General features: G+C 39.2%; 1 long non-coding RNA gene across 1 annotated transcript in view; it reads left to right on the top strand.

Annotated features, from left to right (window-relative positions):
• The window catches only part of LOC123926715, an 81,306-nt gene that overhangs the window by 48,969 nt on the left and 18,435 nt on the right, over window positions 1–13,902 (top strand). Inside the window, exon 3 of the long non-coding RNA XR_006815303.1 lies at window positions 9,876–9,920. This is a non-coding gene — a long non-coding RNA (uncharacterized LOC123926715). The remainder of the gene's footprint in view (window positions 1–9,875; window positions 9,921–13,902) is intronic.

The following is a 13,902-nucleotide window of genomic DNA, read 5'->3' on the forward strand; positions in this document are numbered from 1 at the left end:
TCAGATGTATGTTGACTGTGTGCAGTGAATATTTACTGTGCTTTTCTCACAATAGCCCCTTCCCCATTCTTCTGATATCAGCATCTGATTTCTTTGGGAAACCGCCATTCCTCATCCCTATGTGATTTATTTTTTTTTAAGATTTTATTTATTTATTTGACAGAGAGAGAGAGATCAGTAGGCAGAGAAGCAGGCAAAGCGATGGTGGGGGGGGAGGGTGGGCCGAAGGCTCCCTGCTGAGCAGAGAGCCAGATGCAGGGCTCTATCCCAGAGCCCCGGGATCATGACCTGAGCCAAAGGCAGAGGCTTAACCCACTGAGCCAACCAGGCGCCCATGCCTGTGTGATTCTATAGGGCCTACCAAATACATGACAGTGGGCTGAGCAGATGACACAGGCCTGGCAAATCAGAATTTACATTCACCTTGCCAGTAATTAGTCAGTGGAGGGCAGGCAGTCCAAGCCGAGCCAATCAGAGTCTGTCCCAAAGCTCTTTCAATTTGGACTGGAGAGGAGGTCTTTCATGTTATGTTATAGAAGATGGAAAACTGTGTCTCTGGAGCTACCAGTAACCACATCCCTGTATAGCAACAAATGAAAAAAAAAAAAAAAAGGCTAACCATAAGGAAAACTAAAGCTTTTCAGAGACAAGTAGGGATGAGAGGAAAGGAGAGAAGAACAGGAGAAAGGAAGCATGGGAGAGAGAATGAGCACATGCAAGAAAGCAGGAGAACAAGGGCTGACATTTTCTGAATTTCTGCTTTTAGTGCTGTCTGAAGCTTGTGTTACCTTGGACTCTCAGTTACATGACTCAGTGGATCTTTCTCTTCTTCTCTTTTCTCTTCTCTCCTCTCCTCTCCCTTCCTCTCCCTTCCCTTCCCTCCTCTCCTCTCCTTTTCTCTCTTCTCCTCTCCTCTCTTCCCTTCCCTCCTTTCCCTTTTCTTTTCTTTTCTTTTCTTTTCTTTTCTTTTCTTTTCTTAATAAGCTCCTGGTGCTAACAGCAACAGCAAAATTGATCACTACAACACCAGGGCAGTTTTATGTAGTACGTGAGGGAAAATGCATTCTCCTACTTAATCTGGTGGGTATCTGGGTCCTGGGGACCAGAGTGAATGACAAGACTCCGTAGATTTTTAAGTTTATAAAGTAGTACTATCCAACTCCCTGACTTTGCAGGTAAAAAACAAAACAAAACAAAACAAAAAAAACCAAAAAACAAAACCTGAGGCACGGAGAGTTGAAGACACCCGTCTAAAAACGTAACATCAGCTGAAGTACCACAGCCAAGACTCCACTGAAGTCTGTGTTCTTTTCCATTGTAATGTATTTTCTGATGTGGTCCTCATCTTGTTCTCTCTCACAATGAGAGGGAGTAGGACATGGCATTGTGTATTTGGGAGGCCGTTTATGTTGGTAGAGAGAATACTGGACTTAGAGCAGAAAGTTTGAGTTTGAATCCCAGGTCTGTCATTTCCTCAGGCAAGTTACTTAACCTCACTGAACTCGAGTTCTCTCACACAGAAAATGAGGCTAGTAATATATACCCTGCCTACTTCAAATGATGATTTTTGTAAAAGCACTTTGCAAACTCTACAACATGATTCAAGCGATATTCTAAAAATTATTCTCTGTCATCATAAATATGCTTTATTTTCCTATTTTGTAAAATGAGGTTTTTATAACTCATTTCAGGGGCAGTTACCCCTTTATCCATATAGGGTAATGACCTTATATTTTGCAGTAACTATTTCATCTTACTCTCACACTGAGAAATACAGCCAACCTAATAGCCATAGGGTATGCTTAATTCTAGATGTGCATTTCAGGATGGTAGTATAAACACATGCCACAATTGATAGGACCTATCCAATTTTTCTGATCCATATTCCTGAGGGCAGGGTCAATTGACAGAATTTTGTTTTCTCAACAACCCCCGCACACCGATCGAGGCTTGATTTTTCTAAATAAAAAGTCATTCACATTGAATTTTTTTCTATTATAAAAATCAGCATGATAATCCTCCTTTTAAGATTAGAAGAGGGAGGATGGGGTGCAAGCCCTCAGCCCAAACCCCCTCAAAAAACTTTTGTTCATATATCTCAAATCATAGAACCAAAGAAAAACTTCAGGACATATGTACGTGCGGAGCAGGCAAGTTTCATGACTGTTCGTGAAAGCGGTTGCCTTTTCCACAGGAGATTATTCCTTCTTATACCAGTAACATCAGAATTAACTTTGTGACTTCCTTTGACCAACAGAATTTAAGCTGAAGTGACACATGACACTTTCAAGCAGAAGCATTAAGAACCATCAAGTGATTCTGCCCTCTTTCCTTCTCCCTCTGCCACGACACTAACATCTCAGACTGAAGATGCTCCTTCAGCCCGAGTCCCAGAGCAAAGAGCCAACCCTCAGTGAAGATGTAACATGACCAAGAAATGCATCTTCATTAATGTGAGCCGTTGCATTCTGAGGTCTTTTGTTACAGAAGTGTAACTTAGCCTAAGCTCCCAGACACAGTGTGTGAGGATATGTTAAGTATACTGAGAGCTATCACACACCAGAGGTATCTCCTTCTCAGCACAGACAGAGCAACTATAGCGTAAGAGAGAAACCCAAACAAGAGGAAAATAAAGAACATACTCTGAGGAAACTACATGTTTGTCAGTAACTTATTGTCAGTCCTTTTCATACTTCAGTTTATTTTGAAATAGATAAAATTCGAAGACTCTTAATGATGATCCTAAATATTTTACAACTTCCAGTCATGCAATAAAGGTATCCAGGCCCTGCTAAATTGAACACTCTAATACCAATCCAAAGACATTCTTTAAAGTGAAAAATAAATCATAATCACTCAGTGGCACTATTGACTTTTATTGTATTTTACCAGAAAGAGTAACATGAAATTGCCCTTGTGAATTCCCCCACCATAAATTCCTTTACTGGGCCATCTTTCCTCTCTCTTGCAGGTACATTTGTACAATGTCATTTGGCCTTCAAGAACTTCCTCCATAGTTTTACTCACCAACCATCATGCAGATTCTAAAGGACAGTAGATTTAAAATCCAATTTGAATGGTTACCAATTTCACATAGAAACCCTGGCAATGTATATCTGATCATACTATTATTTGTTTTTTGTCTCTCACTAAAAAGCAAAGAATGAACATGCTTTCCCTGCCTCCAGAAGAAGATTGATTTAAAACATAAAGTACAAAGTTTGCCTCAAATGCCCTTTGAATTGTGTATCTCCAAGAAAGAAACAGAAGTAGAAATAATGAGGAATATGTGAAACAATTTCCAGTATAACCTAACTTACTTCTTAATCTCTCTGTCCAGTGGCATTATATCACCACAAATTATGCCTGGTTTATACAATTTAGGCATATTCCATTCTAATTTGTTTATAGATTATATCAAGAAAAAAACATGGAATCATTAACGATAAAGAAGCACCAACCCTCTGAGTTCCTTTGTTGTATTTATATCTTAAGAAATTGTGTCTTTAGTTGTGAATTAAAAATGAGTTGTCAGGTTCCTTTAATAATTAATGTTGAAATGAACAACAGTTTCAAGTACAACACATTCTATTTAATGTTAAACAGCGTTATATTTACTGTAATTCCACCTTTCATCCTAATGTCAACTTCTAAATCTTTAATGCTTTAATCACACTTGTTTTTCTGATATCCCTTGTGAGTTCCTCAAACCAATGCCCACTCCTTTGTCATAAGGTGGGCATTTAATGTTGCAAGGGTTAGTCAGCAGCAATTGTTAATTATTAAGGAAAACAAAATGCAGCTGCTGGAAAATTGTGTTTGTTCCCAGCAGGGCATGTTACCTTTAATCTCTACTGACACCGAGGCAAGCAAAGTCATAAAAGGGAGATAATGCATTTCAAGAACATGGCCCCACAGAAAATTAAAGAATTTCCTATAAAATTAATGAGCCTAATTACCAGATAATGTCTGCAGATGCCTTTCAGTAAGTTATCCGCCTTTCTGATAGAGAGCTGGAAAGAGGGAAAACCACGGGGTGAGGCCCCAAGGAGTGGCTTAGAGGCTGGTTGGGCGCAGCCAGAAGAAACAAAATGAAAGTCAAACTTTGGGGCGCCTGGGTGGCTCAGTGGGTTAAAGGCTCTGCCTTCGGCTCAGGTCATGATCCCAGGGTCCTGGGATCAAGCCCCACATCAGGCTCTCTGCTCAGCCGGGAGCCTGCTTCATCCTCTCTCTTTGCCTGACTCTCTGCCTACTTGTGATCTCTGTCTGTCAAATAAATAAATAAAATCTTTATTAAAAAAAAAAAAGGAAGAAAGAAAGTCGAACTTCACCCCACAAGGCTTACTGTTTCTCCTGAACTGAAAACAGGATGAAGGGCGACTATGTGGTAAGCACGTGCTATCTGCGAGGTCCTGCTCTAGGCGATGTGTATTACAGTTCTGTCACTGACCGTGTTTGGGGCCTAGAGCCATTACTCACCTGAGCCTTAATTCTCTCACCTTTAACACGGGTTCTTTCAAGGATTCGTTGAAGATATTTTATGTAAAGCACTTAGCACAGTGCTTGCCACCAAACCATCATGTACTCACTCTTAGCAAATAGTTATTTGTCACTGTAATTCTGAGAATGAGATATTATTATCTTCACTATCATTACCACTCAGTTCAAGTAAGTAAAGAACACAAAATGTGAACCTGGGTCTCTCAGGTTACAAACACTGAACTAAAATTATGTCCTAGATATGTTAAGATGGACCACCCCCCCAAAAAACCAAATAATTGAATAAAGATGTACTCCCCTCTTCAATGGATATATTTTGTTTTTCACTTAGTGTTTACAGAAATTGAAGTGGGAAAGATGGCTACGTGGCAATTTCAAGAAGAAAGCCTCAATGAACAGACCCTCAATGCAGCCTGAATTTCCGTAATACATAAATGTCTACTCTGCGCTGCTCAAAACTGACAGCGTCATTCAGAAGTCAAAAGCCACAATTATCATCCAAAAATTATTAAATCCAACTACTATAAGGTCAATTATACAAAGCCTGAAAAATACTTCAAAAAGTTTCTCAGACTTAACTGCACCTCACAGTGCTCCTGTGGGAGGAGGGAATCATGGGGCCAGACTCCTGGGAATCGGGAATTGATAAGAATCCTCAGAATAGTCCTAAGGCAAAATAGTCGTGAACCATTGAAGGTTCATAAGCCACTTTGAAAAGGTGTTGAGTCCTGAGGATATTCTACTGAGAAAAAAATGCACACAATAAACTTCAGGTTAGGAATCTGATCTGGCTTTTGCTTTTGACCCAGTGAATTTTAAGAGTCTAAAGTCTAAGTTAGATTCTTTGAAACCTAAATTCAAGACAACTCTAAGCCAGAGAAAGTATTTCTATACTGTCCTTATCTCACGAGGCTTCCCTGGGGACTGGGGTTGACACTGATATGCTCTGTGGTCCACAGATAGCTGCTGAGTGATCACTGGGTGCCTGGGGATACCAAGAGCAAAGGATCGGCTCAGAATTGAGTTGGCGCTCACTGCCGTGGAATATCTGGCCCAGCCTAATGGTGAGGACCCTCAGAAACTGTATCTTTTCAACCCTCCACATATGCTGGTCAGATGCATTACTCCTAATAGTAGATCTTACATGAAATACATCTTAATATGAATTCTCTATTCCCATGGGATTAAGTAAATATAAAGGCATTTTTATAAATTATATGGTACTATATGAAAACCATAGCTAAAATTCCTTGATCTTTTTATTTCAAGAGAAAGGTGGAGAAAAGACATGGAAAATTAACCTTTCCCATTATTTCATGTAATACTTACAGCAATGCTCAATAATAATTCTGTTTTACATTCAAGGAAACACACACCATAAATGTTTAAAAGTTTCTCCTTAATATCCTAAAAATGTTTACCACACTTCTCCATGATGCAAAGATTAAATAAATTGCTGAGGTAGGAAACTTGGGCAGAATATTCCTTAATGAAGATATTCCTTACCGACTTTAGATTGATGTTGTGCCAATAAGGGAAAACTGCATTCAGCAGCTGCACCTTCTCAGCTGTAGAAGAATATTCCATAATGATCAGAACCTGTGTAACACAAAAGGACAACAGATCTTAGTTGTTAAAATCATATCTTCAGATTCAGACACACCTGGATTCAAATCCCATTTCCACTTACTTAGTGTGTGACCATGGAAAATTTACTTAATGTCTCAGAGCCATTTCTTTCATTAATAAGAGGGAAACATATGTCTCATGAGGCTGCCATGTAGATTAAGGGAGAAATGCAGGTTAAGTGCTTAGCATAGGTCTGATGCACAGTAAGCCATTTGTGTATGTCATCATTTGTTCTGCCACTTATCATGTATTTATTACATGATCAACACATGAATGATCCCTTAACTGTTTGTGGAAAACCGACTTTCCAGAAGGGTTGAAGTAACCCATCGTCATAGGCTACTCTATCTTTCTTTAGTTTTATCTCCTTTTTCTTGAGCTTTCTCCCTTGGCCCTACTTCTACTCACACCATGCATTTTGTCCTTTCATTTCTCCAGACAGAGCAGGCTTTCCCTTTTTTCTGAAGGGGAGCAGAGATAAATAAAGCCAAGCATCTGCCCTGATGACCTCATTGTTAGTGAGACAGAGCAGAAACCATCAGTGATTACCTTATGTGGGGTGCTGCTGGGGCCCCGAGGAGCAGCAGAGAGCCCATCTCCTTAGCTGACATGGGTGAGGAACTACAGGCAGTCTAACACAGAAAGCAGAGTATCATGACGGACGTGGTTGCTGGTGCAGCAAGTGAGGCAGCCACATGGCAAACAATGAAGGCATAATCAACCTCAAGAAACTGGATTTCACTCTGAAGCGAATGAAGAATTAACCGTGTGGGGAGGGATGATGTAAGGGAAAGGGAAGGGTCGAACTGACGGCTTTCAAGGGTGAGGCTGGAGGCACAGAGGTGGCGAGCGCCAGCCCTGAGCTAGAGATACATACGGAAGAACAGATTTAGGGAAAGGACGACTTCAGTTTGGAACACGGATCTGGAGGTGTATAAGAATGTTGAAAGGTCCTTGCTGCTTTTTTTCTGTCTAAAAAGGGAGTCTGAGGTATGGAGCCTACTATTTGTGTCCCAGGCCTACTGTACCAAGTACAATAAACTGGGGGGAGGGGGGCTTAAAAATAATAGAAATTTATTCTCTCACAGTTTTTGAGGCTAGAAGTACAAAACCAAGTGCTGGCAGGCCATGCTCCCGTCTGAAAGCTCTAGGGAAGAGTCGTTCTTTGCCTTTTCCTAGCTTCTGGTGGTTGTCAGAAATCCCCAGTGGTCTTGGCCTTGCAGATGCCTCACTTGCGTCTCTGCCTCCATCTTCACAGGGCATCTCCTCTCCTATCCGAATTTCCCTTGCCTCACAAAGTCACCAGTCACTGGGTTAGGGCCAACCTTAATGCAGCATGACTTCTTTCAACTTGGTGATATCTACAAAGACCCTATTTCCAAATAATTTCACCTTCACAGGTTCAAATCCACACAAATTTCAGGCGAACATCCACATCTTGGTGTCATCCACGGCTGATGAGCTTTGAAGACACAAGAACATGATGAACACCATCTACACAAGACTAAAAGTTAGTAGCAGAGGTCACGAAAAGCACAGAGACCAGAATGAGCAAGAGTCTGTCTGGTAGCATAAGAAAATCTCAGCCTGCCCTGTCCATCCTCTTGTTTAAACTGAGTAGACCTTAGGAACAGAGATGTCCCAGAGGTCTACATAAGCCCTTGGAGTAAGAGAGGGAAAGTAAGAGGGTTGACTAAAGCCACCCTCCTCACTTAGACGGTGGAAGAGAGAGTTTTGAATGAAATAGGGGATTAAGATTATAAATAGATCAGACAAACTGTTAATAACTGTCAGTGACTGAAAAGTTATGGAATCTTCTCAGATGTTATGAGGGGGCAAAAAGAGAGATTTAACATAGTAAAGCAGAAGTCAATTATTGGAAAATAAAATTCACATCTACACCATAAAATATGGATAGAAGGCTCCTGTGATTACAGGCATTCAGGAACTGTCTAATTAGGCTGAGATGTCACAATGAAGTCATGGTCAAAGGCCTTCACTGAACCCCTGGGAATGGAAGGTACCTCTACAAGTCAATCTAGTGTACCATGTATGGGAAGCAGGACCTAAATGTAGCCACAGAGAGAATTTCAGTCAGAATGAAAATAAGAAAAGTTGTCGTGTTCAGGAAGCCAAAGCAAGCCCCGGAGGACTTGTATTACACTGACCTCCTTTCCTATCCATGCCTTTTTCTTGTCTTTTTTCCATCTGGAAAGGAATTTAAGTTTTACACAATAATATTATCTTTTCCTCCTCGAAGTGCTCTTTCTCCAAACCAGTCATGATAGTTTCTGGCAGAAACCATACGTCCTTTTTAAAATACTCAGTGTCATTTTTCAACTAGCTCCCTTATCCCTACCTTTCCTGCCCCTGCCAGTCAGCCACATTCTCTGAAGACACTGTATGCAGAACAGGGTAGTAAGAGCCAAACAGGGAAACCGAAAAGTGAAAAAGAATACTGGAGTTGATCAAAATAAGGAAACTTTGCTTAGCCATGGTTTCAATTCCCTCTGGTCATCTGAGTAGGTATTCTGAGCAGAGTGTTTGAACTGGGGTTCACCATGAGCTACATTTTTAAAAGTCTACTTTTCCAGTATAATCATGCCCAGCTAGAGTTACTTATTTCATTCCAGCTCAGTAGGAATCCACAGGCTGCATAAAAATACATTAAGGAATATTTATAAGATGGCAAACAGGACCAAATGTATGGGAAAGAATAATATTGTGCATTGCTCATTACAAACATGATTATTTTGTGTATGTAAACGGATGTGTTGTTAAGGCACAGTGGGTTGTTTGAAGTTTACAAGTTTGTTATGGATTGATTTATTCATGAAATGCTTTGTTTCTATGACAACTTTATTGGTTTGCCTGTGGTCTAAATACATATAGGCATGGCAGGAATTCCACGGTACAAAACAAATTACACACTCCCCCCTGAATCACTTGCTGCCTTTAGGGAGTGTAGCGAAAGGATTTCCAACCAGGGCAGACATCACCATACACAGGGACAGCATTAGAGAGATCACATAATAAAGGGGAAAAAGGCTTTTTAAAAAGAACAACTTAAAAGTCTCCAACGGCCTCCAACTCTGTAATATAAGGAAAGATGGAAATGAGCAACGAAATGCCCAACATAAGAGAAACACAATCTACCCACAGTGCATGAGGTTTTTATTCAAGAAAAAACACTGATCAAAGACCCCTATTTCCTGCTATAAATAATACCCCTTGAAGGATACCATTAATATTCACAACAGTTGTGTGACTACAAAAGAAACTGAGAATTGTTGTTTAGAGAAAATAATAATGGGTTTTTGGAAGATAAAAGGAAAAGGTGGAAGAGAAGAAAGGGAAAGGAAAAGAAAGATATTTACTGTGGACCAAGGATAATCAAGGAAGGAATGGCTCTCAGTTATCCAGTGAAACTTAAGTCACGGAAATCGTTTCTGAAAGCTGGAAAAGAGAGAGTAGAATCGAAGTAACGTTCTTCATACTACCCCAGAAATGCATACATCAGAGGAAAAATTAAAACTAGGAAGATTATTTAGAATAACATTGTTCCTCTTCATAAATTCAAAGAATGTGATGTTACATAAGGAAATGTATATAGTCTTACATATAGTGAGACAGTGTGTATTTGGATAAAAAGTTTACATGAAGCAAGGTACGTTTTCCCCAAATCATTATTTTATGTTTTTGTAAAAGCTACTTTAAATTTTCTGTTCTTATTTTCATTTCCACAGATTTTTTTGTGTGTGTGCTGAAAAATGGAGAAGATTGATTTTGAGGTATGTGGCTGCCCACACAAACTTCTCTTGGAAATCAGTTCCTCTCCCCATTTGCCTGCTAAGCGGCTGGCTCAGACAACCTTACATCCACCACGTGACTGTGCCATCACGGCCACTGCAGATGAAGTCAGAGTTGAACGTCAGTCAGTGGCAAAAATTCGACCAATGTGAGGGTCTTTGATTTTTGTCACAGCAAAACAATGCCATATACATCTTATATATTACACAAGGCATAACAGGCTCTACTTATTGCATCTGATAGTGTCTAAGTCAATGAAATTTGGTAGAGGAAACACCCTAGAAGCCATCTCTTTCTAAAAAATTAGAACATATGGATATTTATAGTGTCATTTACACAAACTGTATTTGTGTGATTGAATCAGGAATACGTTCACATACAATAACTGAGCGTTCCATATTTTGACTTTAGGCTTCAGGATGTTTGCTGTGATCCACGAGGAGCTTGCACATGAGTCTTATGAGGCTACCACTCCCACAAAGTATTAAGAAATTGCCACTTATGTGGCAACACATTTCTCTTGAATTTAAAGCTTTCTCGAATTTGAAAAGAAATCAGTAAACACATTGACTGCATCTCATCAAAACTGGTTTCACAATCTGACTCAAAAGCACAGGAAAAAAAAAAATGAATAGACTTCCAGGTGAACTGAATACTGAATATTTCTTGGGAAAATTAAAGCACTGTGATCAATCGGTTATTCACATATTCTTTTAATAAAGATTGTCTGAGGTCCTACAATATTTACACACTTCCCCCATCTCATAGATTACCCATCCTTGGGTGAGCCAGACAATAAATAAGTAAATAAATCAATAAAATCCTGACAAGTGGTGATAAGTGCTATGTGGGAAACCAATGTGGAGCTGAGACAGGAACAAATAGAGAGAGAGGAGAGAAATTACTTTAGATAGAATAGTTAGGCAGTGATTTTTTAAGCTGGGACCTGGAGGATAAAAAAAAGAAAAAATTAAGCTACAGAAGGTAAGCGTATGGAAAAGGGGGGAGAAACATGCCAAGAGAGAGGGAAATCGTAGCTTTAAAACAAAACAATACAGAAGTCTTGGAGCAAGAAGGAGTTTACCATGTTCAAGAATAATAATAGTAATATTCAGAGATAACACTGTTCCAAGTGCTTTACTTCCATTATGTCAATTAACTTAGAGAAGGCTAGTGTGTCTGGCCCATGAAAAGTTCTTTATATATATATTAATTAAATTAATGGCTTTTAAAAATAATTCTCTTCATCCTATAGAAGTCTAATTTTTTATCCATGTGATGCAAAAGATAGGATTGGAAAGGGACCTGGCATGTGAATATTGAAAAAGATACTCAGGATGTGAACTAGACTTACTGCAGTGATCCTTTTTCAACTTAAACATAAAAATAATGAATCATTATATCATATGCCTGAAACTAATATTATGTCACATGTCAATCATCCCTCCATAGGAAAAAAAAAAGGAGGAAAAAGATACTCAGATGACACAGATGTGCACCCCGCTATTTAAACAAATACCATTACTCTAATGAGGCTGTCTTCAAGGTGCTGCTTCTAGAACATGTATCCTTTACTTCATTTTACAACAAGGAAATTTATCCGGATAAAAGGCCACAGCATTGCACAACTCCAGGGGGCACCATTCACTTCAGCTTCTTTGTGAATGGTGCCCCCCGGAATTTTGTAATGCAGTGGTCTTGCTGATTAAGCTGTATTTCCACAGAGGTCACTGGGATACAAAGTAGATGTGTCTGGCTTACATAATTGCACTCACCTCTGAAGATAAAAAAGAAAAGAGAAGAAAAGTTGAATCTCCTTAGAAGAGGCTCACAGAGAATCCTTCTGGGGGAACACATACCATATGAACATTTTATCTCAACACTTTAGTGCCTGAACCATTTTGCTAATTTGACATGGGAAGCGCTAATAAGATAAAAAGCTCAGGCGTCCTTATCCCATTAGCACTTCCTCTATAGTTTTTCTGACCCACATTCTGACCTGATCTCTCCCATATTCCCCATGGTTTGTATTGTACTGATTAAAACCTTCATCCTTTTGAAAAGATGTTGGGGAATTGACTGGATTTAACTAAAATTTCCAGCTTAAATTACTGTGTGATTTTTAGCTGATCAGAATCCATTTAGCATAGGCGGCAGTGGCCAAGTCAGGGGATAGACGACAGAGTAGAGAAAGGATATAAACAGAAGGAGCCAGTTAATAGGCAATTAAAGCTTCACTGCCTTCCCACCACCACAAAGCTCCTTATCTAGACTCACAAACGCAAGGAAGAAAGCCAGCCAGTTGAAATCGCTGTTTATTTTGCTTAGCCTTTTCAGAGTTTTCTTTGTTTTTGTTTTTCAGATTCATCTGCATTCACTCGGAACTCATATTTCAACCCACTAGCCTCATCTCTCATTAAACTCTTTTAGAGCTTCCCTTTATTAGAAACATTTAGCGTTCTCTATATTAGAAACATGCCAGTGTATTTTACAGAAAAAATAATTAAGGCATATGGTTGCTTTCATCCCTATCACTCTAAGTGAGACAAAATCTCTCTTTGCTCTTCCCTCTACCAGGATCCATATCTAGGCTTCAGTTATTTCCTGTGTCATTGACCACAACCACCTACTTCTTGGCCTTTGTTTCCCATCTCTCCTTTTCGTTCTGTTCAAATCATTCCTGCCAAGTCAATTTTCCTTGTGTGCTAGGACACGTCCATGTATTCCTTGGATCTTGACACAAGCTTCTTTAATATTTATGCCTCAACTTTGACTCTGTCAGCTTCAAGATTCTTTCTTTCTCCTACTAGCACCTTGTTTTCTGTTTCTCTTTCAACTTGGGTATTAGCTTCTTAGTACCCAGTCCTGTTTTCTTCCTATTCCCCAATTTGATGGTATCTTAGGTAGGTAGCAGGTCTGCCCATCCTTATTCTATTTGTCAAGTGGAGAGCAGCACCATCGAAGAGGAGACCTGGAGAGCATCTAGCCTGAGTGTTCATTTCACAGAGGACTAAATGGGTACAGGAAACTGATGTAGATCTAGGTTTCCTGATTCTCCCTTGTCGTTATTCCTCTTCACCAGTGGGTCCTAATGTTTCCGAGCAAGAGAGCCCCTTCTTGACGTTAAACATTTTTTAAAGAGACCTCTGGTTAGATATGGTAGCTTGAGAACATTTGTTTATCTCTCTTTCCTAACAAAACTTCATCTAAAATTGTTGTAAAGAATACAAAGGTGTGAATGCATCATACCTAGCAAAGAAAAAGGAAGGTATCACTGAATGACAGAATTTCACCAAATTCTGGTAAAAGGAGATTGGTTTGAAGAATAATTACTGGTAAGGGGCAGAAAGAGAACAGTTAGAACAGTTGGGTTTCTAAGTAAGCAACTATATACATATAACCATGTTTTAATTAAAAAAAAAAACTATATTTGAAGAAAAAAGTACAATTTTTAAATTGAGCGATTCTTTATAATAAAAATCACATTTTTAATTTTGAATGATTAAATACTCAAAAGATTAGTTCAAATTTAGGAATATTTTAAACTAAATTTCTAATTCCTCAATCAAATAGTATCTGCATACATGGGAAACACAGTATTTATGTATGAAATATCATCTTGTCAATATATAGATACTATTTGAGATACAAATTGTTGACCAAACCACTTGCAGTAACTTGTTAGCTATTGCACTTCAGGAACCACAACTTCATCTCTGTCAATCTGTTAGGGAGCTTAATGACTAACTGCTTGAATCCAGTCAGGATTAGAAAACACCAAAAGAGTCTGATTCTTCTTGGTAAACCATGATACTCCAGGGGAAAAGACAATGTTTCTTTCTAGGACCCAGTACCAATAGAAGATTTAATTGGGTTAGAGGAGATCTGAACATTTGAGGAAAAGTTAGAAGCAAAGGACCCAGGGAGCAGAGAGGTTATTTACCTATGGAGAGAGCAGAGTTT

The sequence above is a fragment of the Meles meles genome, chromosome 1, assembly GCF_922984935.1.
Source record: "Meles meles chromosome 1, mMelMel3.1 paternal haplotype, whole genome shotgun sequence".
Classification (NCBI taxonomy): Eukaryota; Metazoa; Chordata; class Mammalia; order Carnivora; family Mustelidae; genus Meles; species Meles meles.